Raw genomic sequence first — 13,353 nt, forward strand, 5'->3', positions numbered from 1 at the left:
TTGGTTTGCATTGGGATAGCATTTAGATCCTGATAATTTAGCTATTCCTATTACTATGTTTATGATTTATAAAGAGTTTAGGTAAAAGATTTTAGCCAATAAACAGTGAATCATAATACTTAATTTGTTAGGTGATGAATGAGAAAATAGAGGCAAACAAATCAGGAATGACACCAAACACCCACATTTGTTTTCAGTAATGCTCTTCAGAAAAATACCATTCTAAGCTGAATTTATGTCTTTACCTCTTATTTATTTATTTATTTATTATTTATTTATTTATTTATCCTTTCTATTAAAAATCCACTCAAATAACTAAAAATAACAGTTTTTAAAATTAGACTTGTAATTGGGTATACAAATTTAGACATTCCAATTAAAAAGACTTCTTTATTACTGTTAGTATAATTATTGCACATTTTGTGACAATAAAAGTTATTTGAAAAAATTAACTATTATTGATTACCCAATTAATATAATGAAACAATCTAATACAGAGCACCAAACCATTGAAGCTCATGAGACAGGTGGCTATATGTAATAAGTAAGTAAGTAGGTAAGTATGTAAGTTGGGAATGGCTTGGAAATCCAACAGGTTGTGGCATGGATGTTAAAACTGTCTAAAAAAGCTAAAGAAGTCTTTCCCATCTTGTCCAGATATATTGTGACTGCAACTCCCAGAATTCATTGTCCTGTTAAAGACTGGAACAAGCTATAGATAATCCTTGACTTACAACCATTTGTTTAGTGACTGTTCAAAGTTAGAAAAAATTGACCTATGATCAGACTTCACATTTACAGTATGTCGGTTACAGCATCCCTGCAGTCATGTGATCATGATTCAGGCACCTGGAATCCAGCTTGTATTTATGATCATGTGACCCTGCAATGACCCAGGGTTACATAATCACAAATTGTGATTTCTAGCTTGCTTCTGATAAGCAAAATCAATGGTAGAAACTGGATTCATATAATAATTATGACAAAAAAGGTAATAACATCAGACACAGTCACATGATGACTCATTTAACGATCACATCACTTAACAATGGCAGTTGTGGTCCCAATTGTGGTTGGAAGTCAAGGACTATGTCTATAAGGGCAGTTGTTTCAAGTAAACAGGAAGATATTGGCAGTAGTTAGCCTATTATGAGCTTTGGTGGCACAGTGGTTAGAATGCAGTACTTCAGGCTACTTTTACTAACTCCTGGCTGCCAGCAGTTCAGCAGTTCGAGTCTCACCAGCTCAAGGTTGACTCAGCCTTCCATCCTCCTGAGGTCAGTAAAATGAGAACTCAGATTGTGGGGGGCAATATGCTGACTCTGTAAAACCTCTTAGAGAAGGCTGTAAAACACTGTGAAGTGGTATATAAGTTTAAGGGCTATTGCTATATTGTTTTATGAACTACCTAAAACATGCTCTGAGATTATGTCTGGCCCCAAACTAGAATTATACAAGGTGTTTCTTCCAAGCCGAGTTCTTTATTGTTTTCACATTTATAGACAAAATCTCGCCAGATTGCGAACTCTACTATCTGCATTTACAATATAGGTAGTGGTTGTCTTTACCCTCTTTGTGTCACACATAATATTCTTGCCTCTTACTGGAATCCACCCTCTTACTACATTCCATCACAAACTGCTGGTTCAAAAAAACCTGTGCATAGTTGCTGATCTTTGGAATTTTAGCCTGAAGTGAGCAAATATCCAGCCCAATTTTGAATATATCTTTAACAAATTGAAATCTCTGCTTGCATCCTTAGTTTTTCTTCCAAATACCAGAACTAACTTAATAGCCCCAAAAGTAGTTTGAGACTGTTAATTTGATTTATATACCCACTCCAAACCAGGAATAATTGCAAGGATATTGTATTTTTATAATCCACTACTTCAGTAAAAATAGATATACAATGATAATTCATATCTTGGTATATCAGCAGAGTGACTAATAACCAGAAAATGCCACAAAAATATAGATTTTTAATTTTTTTTGTAAATACTGTTTTTATCTATGCTAGTAAAAATATATTAATTTTATGATAATAAAGCTATTTTTTATTTAAATTTAATTAAGGGTTTATAGAACATGGGAAAAGAATGCTGCATAACTTTTAAGCTTTTTGTTTGTTTACAAAAACTGATATCTATGCTTGTAAACATTTCACACAAATATTCTAAACCAGCTTGGAAGGTGTTCGAGATCTTCATTCCCATGATGCTAGTAATATTGGAAAGCTAGGTAAGTTGAATGAATTTCAAATCAATGTAGTATAATCACTCCTTCTCTTTGGAGACAGTGTAGTTTCATTTTCCCATTGAAGAGAATTCTTGTCTTCTAACCTGAAGATCTGATAAGAAAAATCCGATCCTGACAACCTTGCAACCTTGCAACTCCCCTTCCATAGGAGTTTAATCAGCAATGCCAGGCACCAGACTGCATATTGCTCCCTTTCTTTTTCCATGTCTCTCTTTTATGTGTAGCTTTGTATGGAGGTTTTGTATGGAATTTAAATTGTCAAATTACTTATTGTATTTGAGATAGAAATTCTGCTTTTATCTTTTGATATATGTATCAAAGCATCAGCTTTAGATGAGGATCAGGGTTTAAAACCCTTACCCCATGCAAACAATGAGATAGCTAATTAGCACAAATGTTTTAGATAAAAGTCTGGAAAAATAAAATATAATGCATAAAATAAATGAAAGACAGCAAGCAAGAAATACAGCTCGGTAGCTGGCTCAGGAATTCTGGGAGTTGAAGTCCATGACTCATAAAAGAGCCGAGGTTGCCTACCCCTGGACTAGGTGGTTCACAATGCAAAGACACAGAAAAATAAAATATAATAAGATATAACAATAAAAATAAAGGAGCAAAAAGATGGCAGAGCTAGGTAACAGTGAAAAATATGCTTCATGTTCATAAGGGCTTCAACACCTTTAGCCAAAAGCCCAGGCAAAGAGCTAGGTCTTAAAAGGATCTCCGAAATCTTGACAGAATCTAAAGTATCTCTTTTTTTGTATGTTTTAATAGAATTGAAATATCTGTGGGTGCTTGTAAAAAAATTATTTTCCTTTGCAAATGAAACACTACATGTATGGATGTCTGTACTCCCCACAGGTATATAATAGGGAATCCCCCCCCCACCAAATAACTATTTAGAAGTAAGCCAAGTCATCATGTTTTGCTTTTTTGGTCTACTAACTAGTGAGCTCCACTTTCTTGTTTTCATGTGGGAGTCTTTTAAATCTAAATATCTCAAAATGCTTAGGTGTTTTTTTTTTGTAAAAACGTCTGAGCAAGTTCTGAGAGTACATCAGCAGTGAAACAAAATAAACCTTTTACCAGTTAGCATTTGCTAATTTTTGAATATACTACTAAACTCAGGGGACTGCTTCCACAGAGGCAAACACCACTTGAGCCTTCATGCCTATTATCTTACTGAATTATATGTAGGGCTTGAGAGAGATTGTGCGTAAGTATGGGTGGGTGAGTAAGGGCATAAAGAAATATTGTGTGTGGCAGACCATGTCCTTTATTTAAAAAGCCTTAACATAATAACTCTATCTCCAAAAAGGTCTAGTCACCTGGCTACAGTTAATCTCTGCTTGGCAGTGGATTTCTTACCCAAAATGCAGTCACAAAAAGATACTCAAGCTTGCCAAGCACTGTAGCGGATGAAGCTGTAAGTTGGAAGAACATTATGTCTTAACCAGGAAGACAAAAAACCCTACCCAACAAAACCCAGCAGGAATGAGACTCAGGTTTTCTACTTAATAGGGCTCAGTCCTTTCATCTTCAAAGCTCACCTCCCCCCCCCTTTTACAAGTATTACCTAATTAATCCTCACTACACCCCGGGGTAAAGGGAAAGAGTTATGTTCAATGCTATTATTTCTCTGCTAGTCCAATTAGGCATAATTGTGTCTCATTTAGGCTGACCGTTTAAAGGGCAAAGCAAACAGAGGCGGCAACAGATTAGAGAGCATTCCACATAATATTAAGGAGGAAAAATCAGTGTGATTGGCATCATAACTTGTATGCTTCCCAGACAACTAGACACCATTCTTACTGCTTCATACATAGTGAAAGGACTGAATCTGTAAACTGCATAAGACTCATTTTTACACATATTTTCTGATAAAACCTATTTTAACAACCTACTATACAGCAGGAAGGCAGTAGATGTTTCCTCATGAAAGTAAGGACAGTAAAAATGTGCATGTAGATTTAGTTGATAATTCCAGTACATAAATTCAGACAAACAACTCTGGTGTCCAGATATATAATCAAAGCATTAGTGTGTGATTGGGGTGTGTGCTTTTGAGTCAGCATTGATTGCTGGTGACTTCAGAAAGTCCCTGCCATTTTTTTTGCAAGATTTCAGAAGTGGTTTGCTTCCAAGAGCTGAAAGAGAATGACTAGCCCAAATGGCCAAATAGCTTGAACCTTAACTTCCACACTAAACTGTTACCAAGAATATTTAGAAAAGCCAAATTTTGAAAAGTGCATCAGAACAGTAATTTAAATATAACTTTAAGCCTGATTCCAGCTTCTGATGTCTTCTTTACCATCATGGAACTATAATTCTGTCATCTTTACATAAAAAAATGTTATATATTTTCAGATTTTATATAACCTCAATAAAGCACAGCATAAATTATGGAATATTTATTTCCTTTATGAAAAGTGTACTCTAGACTAAAATAACATTTAAGAAGAAGCATGTGTAAACCAAGGTATTCTTGAGCAATCCCTAAAATCCATAAATCTGAGGCTTTACCAATAATCCCTATTCAGAGAAATTGGAATAAACAAGAAAGCAGACTAGTACTAATTTATTTTTTGTGTATAACTTCTTTCTCGAAGAGAATAAATGTATTCCAGACTATATTTAAAAGAATTTGATTTATTAACTGATCACACTTTTTCAAAAATCTGCAGCCTTTGGAGTTGAATATGGAACCAACATTTCATTGGAGGTCAAATACTTCAATACTGTATTTTAAAGTAGATGGACTTCATGATCACCAGGATCAACATCACAGATTCTTTTTTCATTTCAATAATCATGCTGGCCACTATTTTGTATCTTTCACAATAATCCAGATGGAGCATGGTTCCAATGTAATAGGTGGTGGGAATAGCAGATATATTGCTAAATAAATTGAACAAAATTGTGGAATGTCTATAAAATGGATGGATTCAAATCTGAAGAAGGATATCATGTTTAACTTGGTATCTAGTATCAATCTGTGCTGAATTAGGGATTCACTGAAACATACAATTTGACCACATGTAAATCTTCTATGTGATAAATTGTTAAATATCGCCCCCCACCCCAATCTTTGCAAATATTTAGGGATGTATCCTAATGGCATTTTTAGACAACTATAATAATTTAGATTGCTTAAAGAATGACATTATTTACAATTAAAAGTCATTCTGAATTTTTTTAAAAATGTTTGAACAGATCTTTATGCCATGGATTTTTCTTTTGAAAATTCATAGGAATTTGCATTTGATTTAAAAATGGAACCAGAGACAAAGCATGAATGGTGACTAATAGATATTTTGACAGTGTACACAAATACCTTGAATACCACCAACAACAGATCTGTAATAGACTTAAAAACATAAGCGGTTATTCTGGGAAATATTTATATTCCAGGGGTAAATTCATGCTGCAGATTTATATGCCATTCAAAGACTGAATGCTATGCAAATTAATTTACCACTATGTTACTAAGCAGGGCCAGACCTGGTTCAGTCTTGGATGGATGCCTACCAGAGAACATCATGGCTTATTCAAGACCAAAAGTAAAAACAACTTCTCAGAAAAGGCAAACCACAAATCATTTCTGTACTGTTAACAGAAAAACTTCAGGGACTGTTCAAAAAACCAGCAGAAGTTCAGCTTTATTCAAAAAGGTGTTCTTTATTATTATTTTTTACTATACAGAAATGGTATACCTGTGGGTATATCTGTGATATACATGTGGAACATTAGTAGTAAGAATCCAGGTGCCAGGGGAAAAAGGAATGTAGGGATTGTATTCTCTTGTTTCTGCAATCCCCAAACCAAAGAAGAATTGTTCTAGTGTTGTTGACACTACTGTAGTGATCAACTAATAACATTTGGGGAAGGAAGATGGACAAAATAGAGATTCATGGAACAGTTAAGCAGGGGATGTTATTCCAGCATCATGCAACAAGATTTTACAAAAGCTCATCTAGACAGTCTGGATTATTTTTGTACTTTTAAGTAGGTGCAGTTGGGCTATTGGTCCTTTATTTCATATGTTTGCAGTGCTCTCATGTTCACTATTTTATTATTGTTAAGATAAGAACATATACAAAACTCTGCTTATTCTAGTCCAGCACCCTGTGTTATGCAAGTGACCAGTCAGATGAATCTATAAAGCTTAGAAGTATGACGGGAAGATGAACTCTTGCTTTCATTGCTGCTCTATAGAAACTAATGTTTAAGTTACTGCTATGATATCTCATAGTCATTGATAGCCCTTTTCTCCATGATAAAATAATGGAATCCACTTTAAAGCTGCCTAAAGTTATAGTCATTGTTATGTACTGGGCTCATAGTAATACCACGTGGGTTGCTGGAGCAGCTAACAGCTCTCCAGCCACCCAGACTACAAGTCTCCAGCGCTACAATTGGCTATCCCTATGTGGCAATGGTTGTTTCAAACCTATTGGCTGCCACCTAGGGGCTAGACTATATATTGCGGCTGGTTGCAGCCATTTGCTCAGGACAGATTCTGCACGAAATAAAATATGAGTTTCCCTGTACTCAACTACCTCGTCTTCATTCCTGCGCCAAAGAACCCGCTATTTAACAGTCATTAACATATTTAATAAGGGACGCGGTGGCTCAGTGGGTTTAATAGTGGGTTTAATTTAATAGGTGAGAATACCAAAGTTTGTCAGACATGACTCCAGACATTTAATTCTAATAACTGAACTTAACCTTTAGCATGATGATGAATAAACTGCTTAGTTATAGCATACTGTCCATTTCATTTTGCTAAGCACATTTGATTTGTGCTTAGATTGTAAGCCGCCCTGAGTCTTCGGAGAAGGGCGGGATATAAATGGGATTAAAATAAAAATAAATAAATAAATAAATTTTCCTTTAGACTGATATTTTATGATTATTTCAAACATAGGTGAAGAACATATAATAAAGACCATGTATACAAACATAATGGAGTTGAGCATGAGGAAATCAGGAAATGAGGGCAGACTATTATATCTGTTTTGAAGAAGAACCTTCATTGGATTGGATAGAGGAGTGAGTTTCACTCTGTTCAATTGAGCCAACTTTGGATAGAGTTTGGGATGAATCATCTTTTATTCTCAAATTCTTTTCTAATAACTCTCCTAGCCAGAGTGAATTTCAGAGAGTAGGTCCTTCATGTTTGGTAATGAAAACATTTGATACTTAAATGATATATGTAAACTTGGCAAACTTGTTCTGAGCAACTTGAAAATACATCTTTGTATTTTTGCACATGATGTTCACAATACTAGAAAACTCTAGTATTAGGTTAAATTCTTTAATCTAATCTTCATGTCTTTTTTTTATTTAAAAAGTTTTACAATACATTTTGACTTTAACCCCCCCTCCCCCACCCCTATCTAACCCTCCCTATCCCTCTCCCCCATTCCCTCCTCCCCCCCCGACTTCCCAGAGCTAAATACAGGGTATAAAATCAAAAAACAAACATAAGCACCCCTATGTTATCAACAATAAACTATTAATTCTATCTCCCTCTAGCTCATATAAAATGAATACAAACAATATTAATATTACAAATAAAGTAAAAAAGAAAAAGAGGAAAACAGAAAAAAAGCTTTACTCAAAATAGATTTTCTTAATCCAAGTCCTTATTCATATTAATTTCAAAAAAAAAAAAGAAAAAAAACTTTCACCTACTATTTACATTCTCCAACCTTTCTCTAATTTCTAAACAAATTCTCAGTTACGCGCCAAAAGCGCCTATCTCTATTAACCTTAATAATCTCCAACCAAACTAAACTGTGATCAAAAATAGTTCTTGCATGTATCACGCCAAATGTCTCACAGTTCCAAATCATCCTTAAGTTCAAATAAAAAGAATAAAAAAAAAAGGTTTAAGCAGTCTGTAAGTCAACTTGTTGTTAATTAGGAGCTTGCATACCCATTCTTAATTCAACACATACTTTTAGTCCATAGCCCTAATATACTTTTCTAACAAGCAAATAACATCAATCTTAAATTGTGTTAAATATTTAAAAAAAAACTTTCTTTCTCCTCTATGATAAATTTAATCCATTGACATTCTAATTTAAAAATTTAATCACCAATCTTGACGCTCCAAAGCTTTTGGAGCACGTCTGTCATGACCCCCAAAACTTCTTTGGACCGCGCCCCTCCCACAGCTTCACTGTAAGTACACTTTGGAGATTCCATAACTTTCTGCTGGTCTTGCTCTTGCTCTCGTCGCGCTCTTCTTAGGGCGGCACGCGTCATCCTCTGGCCTCCTGCAACAACCGATGAGACTGTATCTTGATCCCCACCAACACCATTGTCCTCTATCTGTCTATCTGCAACATCTTGAAGCTTTCCCTCGCCGTATCCCTTTACAGCTTCCAAAAATGATAGGGGGGTTGCTTTTAACACATTGCTATAAAAATCACGTGCCTGGGCCACAGTAACCAGACGATGTCTTTTAGCTTCGTGCATCACCACCAGTCCAACTGGAATCTCCCATCTAAACTTAATATCACATTTCTTAAGTTCCTGTACTAGAAATGCAAAATCTTTCCTTCTCCTTAATATCTTCGGAGGAATCTCTTTTAAAACCAAGACTTCTTGCTCAGCCACTACCAATTTAGTATCATAAGCAGCTTGAATGACTTCATCTCTAATTACTCTCTTTGTAAAATAGACCACCACATCTCTGGGTAACTTCCTCTGTCTTGCAATCCATGAATTTACACGAAAAATTTTGTCCATATTTCCCTCAATTTCAGATGCTGGCTGGCCCAATACCCCTTCCAGAGCCTCAGAAATCAGCTGCTTTAAATCTTCTTTACAATTCTCCTTTAAACCCCTGATTCTAATAGCATACTGCATCTGATGATACTGAACAAGGCTCAATTCTCCGTCCATTTTGTCCCTTATATTTTCATTTTCTAATACCTTTGCTTCTAATATAGAGTTTTTTTGACTGAGATCCTTCACTTTTACATCCAGCTGTTGCACACATTCAGCTACAGATTCAATCATAGACAACATGTCCACCCTCATTGCTCTAAACTTCTCTTCCATCTTCTTCTCCAATTTCTCCATTTTCTCCTCCATTTTCTCCTCCAGCTTTTTCAACTTTTCATCCATCATGTCAGACATCAATTGTGAATGCTTTCCAAGAGCATCTTGTAAATCCTTAAGCGTCAATGCCTGAGGAGGTGCAGGAGGAAGCAAAGCTTGCAATGAGGTCTGTTGCACCAGGGAAGACCCCGCACTCCGAAGAGCTTTAGAAGTTTTAGCCGCCATCTTCCCCCACTTTCACTTATTGCGCACTTTCACTTTAAAGCTATAAAATCCATTGAGCTAGAGAGTAAAGATAAGAGTCCACATCACCTTGACCTCCTGTACCGCTCTGCCTGCATCTTGATAATCAAAAGTATTTCCTTTTGGCAGGGGTGGTTGCTAACGCCTGGCTCTGCTCCATAAATCCCAGAGCAGGGGCGCTGCGCAGCTCGGAGCAACCCAGGCTTCGGGGGGGCTCAATCCTTCAGCCGCCCAAACTCTCAGCTCAGGCGGCCCCGGAGAGCTCAACCCCTACCTGGGGCCTCACCCCCTCCTCTTCTCCCGAGGAGGGGGCTTCAAATCCATCTAAACAGCTGATCGGCGCTGTTTACGATGGAAAAACACAGCTGCGGAGCGGGCAGCCCGAAAACGGCTGTCTTTGGCGTCGCGTCGCCACCGGAAGAGCTAATCTTCATGTCTTTAACAGCAGGAAGATGGACTACCTTCAAGAGACACAGTTCACTAGAGGGAGCCTAATGCTATTTCCTTTGCAAAAGAATCTTTTTTTTTACTTAAATGTTGGAACTATAAGTTGATAAATTTTTCATTCTTAAAATCCAAATGACAATTATAAATAGGCTAAAGATAACAATAATAAAATCTAAAGAAGGTCTGTGAGGTTTTTTGAAGAAAGTATAAGCAATATAATAAAAGCATATCCATTAATTAGACACTGTAATATTTTCCAGATGACCAATTTTTACTAAGGTGATTGGTTGATATTTGCTCTTGTGGTTGGAGACAAGGTCAGAGAATGCTAATGTTCTTTGATGAAAGTTTAGTTCAAATACAAATCAACTCAGAGAGTTGTTTCATCTTTCAATCAATCCCTGATAAGTGCGAAGCTATTAAATCAGTTTGATTCTTATTCTAGCTTTATAATAAATGTCCTTCCATCATTAACTCAGATCATATATAATATCCTAAGGCCAATGTGATAGAGCCAATGGTAAATTCTGTATAAACAGAACAAGAATCAATCTTGTCACATGAATAATGGTTAAAATTTTGCTGTAACAAAATATTTGATTTTATGCATCTAGAGGTATCCTTTATACCACCAGATGTAACTTTACAATATTCAGCAAAAGCAACAAATTAATACAGATGGTAGGCTTTTTATGTGACTTATCCCTTTATATAATCAACATTTTTAAACATGTACACACATTAATATTTCTTTCAAAACAATGTTTCATAAAACACTATCTGTGTTTTATGAAACATTAATTTTAGAAAACTCCTTGGAAGATTTTAAATTTCTCTTTTCTCATTAGATTTGTCTAAAAGGAGCCCTGCTAGCACAATGCTTATGTGCTGTCCCCCACACACACATATACACCACAGATGTTAGGAATCTTTATTAAGGCTTCTTAGTATTCCCCTGCAATTTACTTTGCCAATACCAGCACCCCCCCATGAATTCAACATGCTTCTCAAGAAAAGCCAGCACCAGTCCATAGCACAAAGGCAAGGCAAGTCCACAAAGCAAAGGGAAGTCTAGAATTCAAGAGGCACGATCCAAAGTTCAAGATACAGAATCCAGTCTGAGAGTCAAGGCAAGAATCATGAAGGCTGAAGAAATAGCAAGGAAGCAGACATGTTATTTCCAGTGTTGTTTCACTCCACTTGCTGAGCTAAATAGCTGCTTCCCAGTGCAGCCCATCAAGAGGAGTGAGGCTGCTTCCTCACAAGAAGCCTGGCTTACTTTCATTGTGCTTGCCTCCTCTCAGCTCTATGTAATCCCTGATCAGGAGGAAGATGCAGTTCTTCCTCATCTCTGGTGACCAGCTGCAGCTATTGCCTTCTCCACCTGAAACCTCTGGGCTTTCTAGCTACAGCTGTGCCTCTCCTGTCCCTAGCTCAGCTGGCTACTTGACCAGTCACTCCACTGTGCTCCTCTGCTCCTGGCTTATACCGGCTGGCAATCTCTGGGTATTCCTCTACATCTCTCCCCAATATTCCTGTGCCTGGCTTTTCCTCATCCAAACTAATGTCTGGGAAAATGTCCCAGGAAGTCATCACAGGATAGAATGTAGTATTGCAGGAAAACTCTTCCACAGCCTGGAATTCGATCCTGACTCAGCCTTCCATCACAATATATACTAATAATCAGATAACAACAACAACAACAGCCTCAATCTGGTTGTGGGGCTTGTGTACTCTAAGGAAGATGAGAGCTATGCCAGAGGTTTAACCATACTGGACAGGTCTCATCAGAGGAGTCAGACAAAGAGTCTCTCTCTCGTAAAAAATATGGTGAGATGTAATTTTCAGAAAGCCACACTTGATATTGGAGTTCCCTGATATCTGGTGAAAAATGGGCTACAGGACTCAGGACTGTTGGCTGAGTAACCAGGGCCAGCAGATGCAGAACTACTGGAAGAAAAGCTGTTTACCCGTCGCAAATACAAGTGATTGAAAACAAAGAAATAATAATCTGTTATTACAGATCAAGTCCAACAAGAAGAGGATATCTGAAATGAATGCACCAGTTCTGGAAAGAACAATATCCAGAATCAGAAATAACAGAACAGAGACTAGCAGATCAACGTTGATTTATAATATGAAATAAAGTATTCACAGAAACAGAATTGGATGAACTGCAAATGTTTTACTCAGGGCAAAAAAAAAATCAAAGCCTTGCCAGAAGTAACCCAGAATGTAGAGGCAAACCAGGGGGAGTTGGCAGTAGAGCAATCCAGCAGAGATATACAACTGTTTTCATTTGGAAACCAGGCACTCTTCCTCAGGAAGAACACAGCCCTCTAACTGAAAAAATAAAAGAATTGAAACAAAGAATAACTGAGCATCTAGAACAGCATAAAAACAACAGAATAAGGCTGCCTGCACTGAAACTTGTTCCAAAGAAACAGCTAGCACAAGCATTAAAAGATGCAAATACTGCAACATCAAGCATAAACACCCCTTCTTTGCAAGAAACAAACCAACCAATGTACAGCACAGCTGCAGTTATAATTGAATACCTGGGATGCAAAATCAACTAAGAAGAAAACAAATCAAACAGTACACCACAAAAATGGAAGGTTAGACTGGAAAATAAGATCAGCAAGTTAAGATCAGATGCAAGCAAGCTAGAACAGATGAAAGAAAAGAAGCTGAAGAACAAGAAAACCAAAGAATACCTAATCAAGAAATACCACTTAGAAACAAGGAAGATCAAGGAAGCACTGGAAATAATAAAGCAGCAAATAACAGCTATAGCCAGAAAGATCAGCAGATATGAAGCTCAAATTGCAAATTATAGGCAGAACCTCCAATTTCAATCCAATCAATGGAGAAACTGCAATGAATCAGTCAGTACCTGACAAGGAAGAAACAGTGCAGTTCTGGACGCAGATATGGGATAACCCAAAGAAATACCACAAGGACACAGCTTGCTTAAAAGAGGTGGCTGCAAATAAAACAGAAATTGAAATGAAAGAACTAATAATAACAGCAGAAATGGTAGAGAAAAGAACAAGTAAAATCAAGAATTGGTCAGCACCAGGTGAAGATGAACTGCATGGTTTTTGGTTAAAACATCTATCTGTTCTATACCCACTCATTGCCAAGCAGTTCGACACATACTACAAGGAGGAGAAATTGAAAAGTGGCTAACAACTGGGAAAACCTACCTGATAATGAAAGATCCAGCAAAAGGAGCAGCACCAGGCAACTACAGGCCAATTACCTGCTTACCAACAACTTTCAAATTGCTAACTGGTGTGGTGGCTGATGCAGTCCAACAGCATCTAGTTG

This window comes from Vipera berus (genome assembly GCF_964194415.1).
Source record: "Vipera berus genome assembly, chromosome: 4".
NCBI classification, from domain to species: Eukaryota; Metazoa; Chordata; class Lepidosauria; order Squamata; family Viperidae; genus Vipera; species Vipera berus.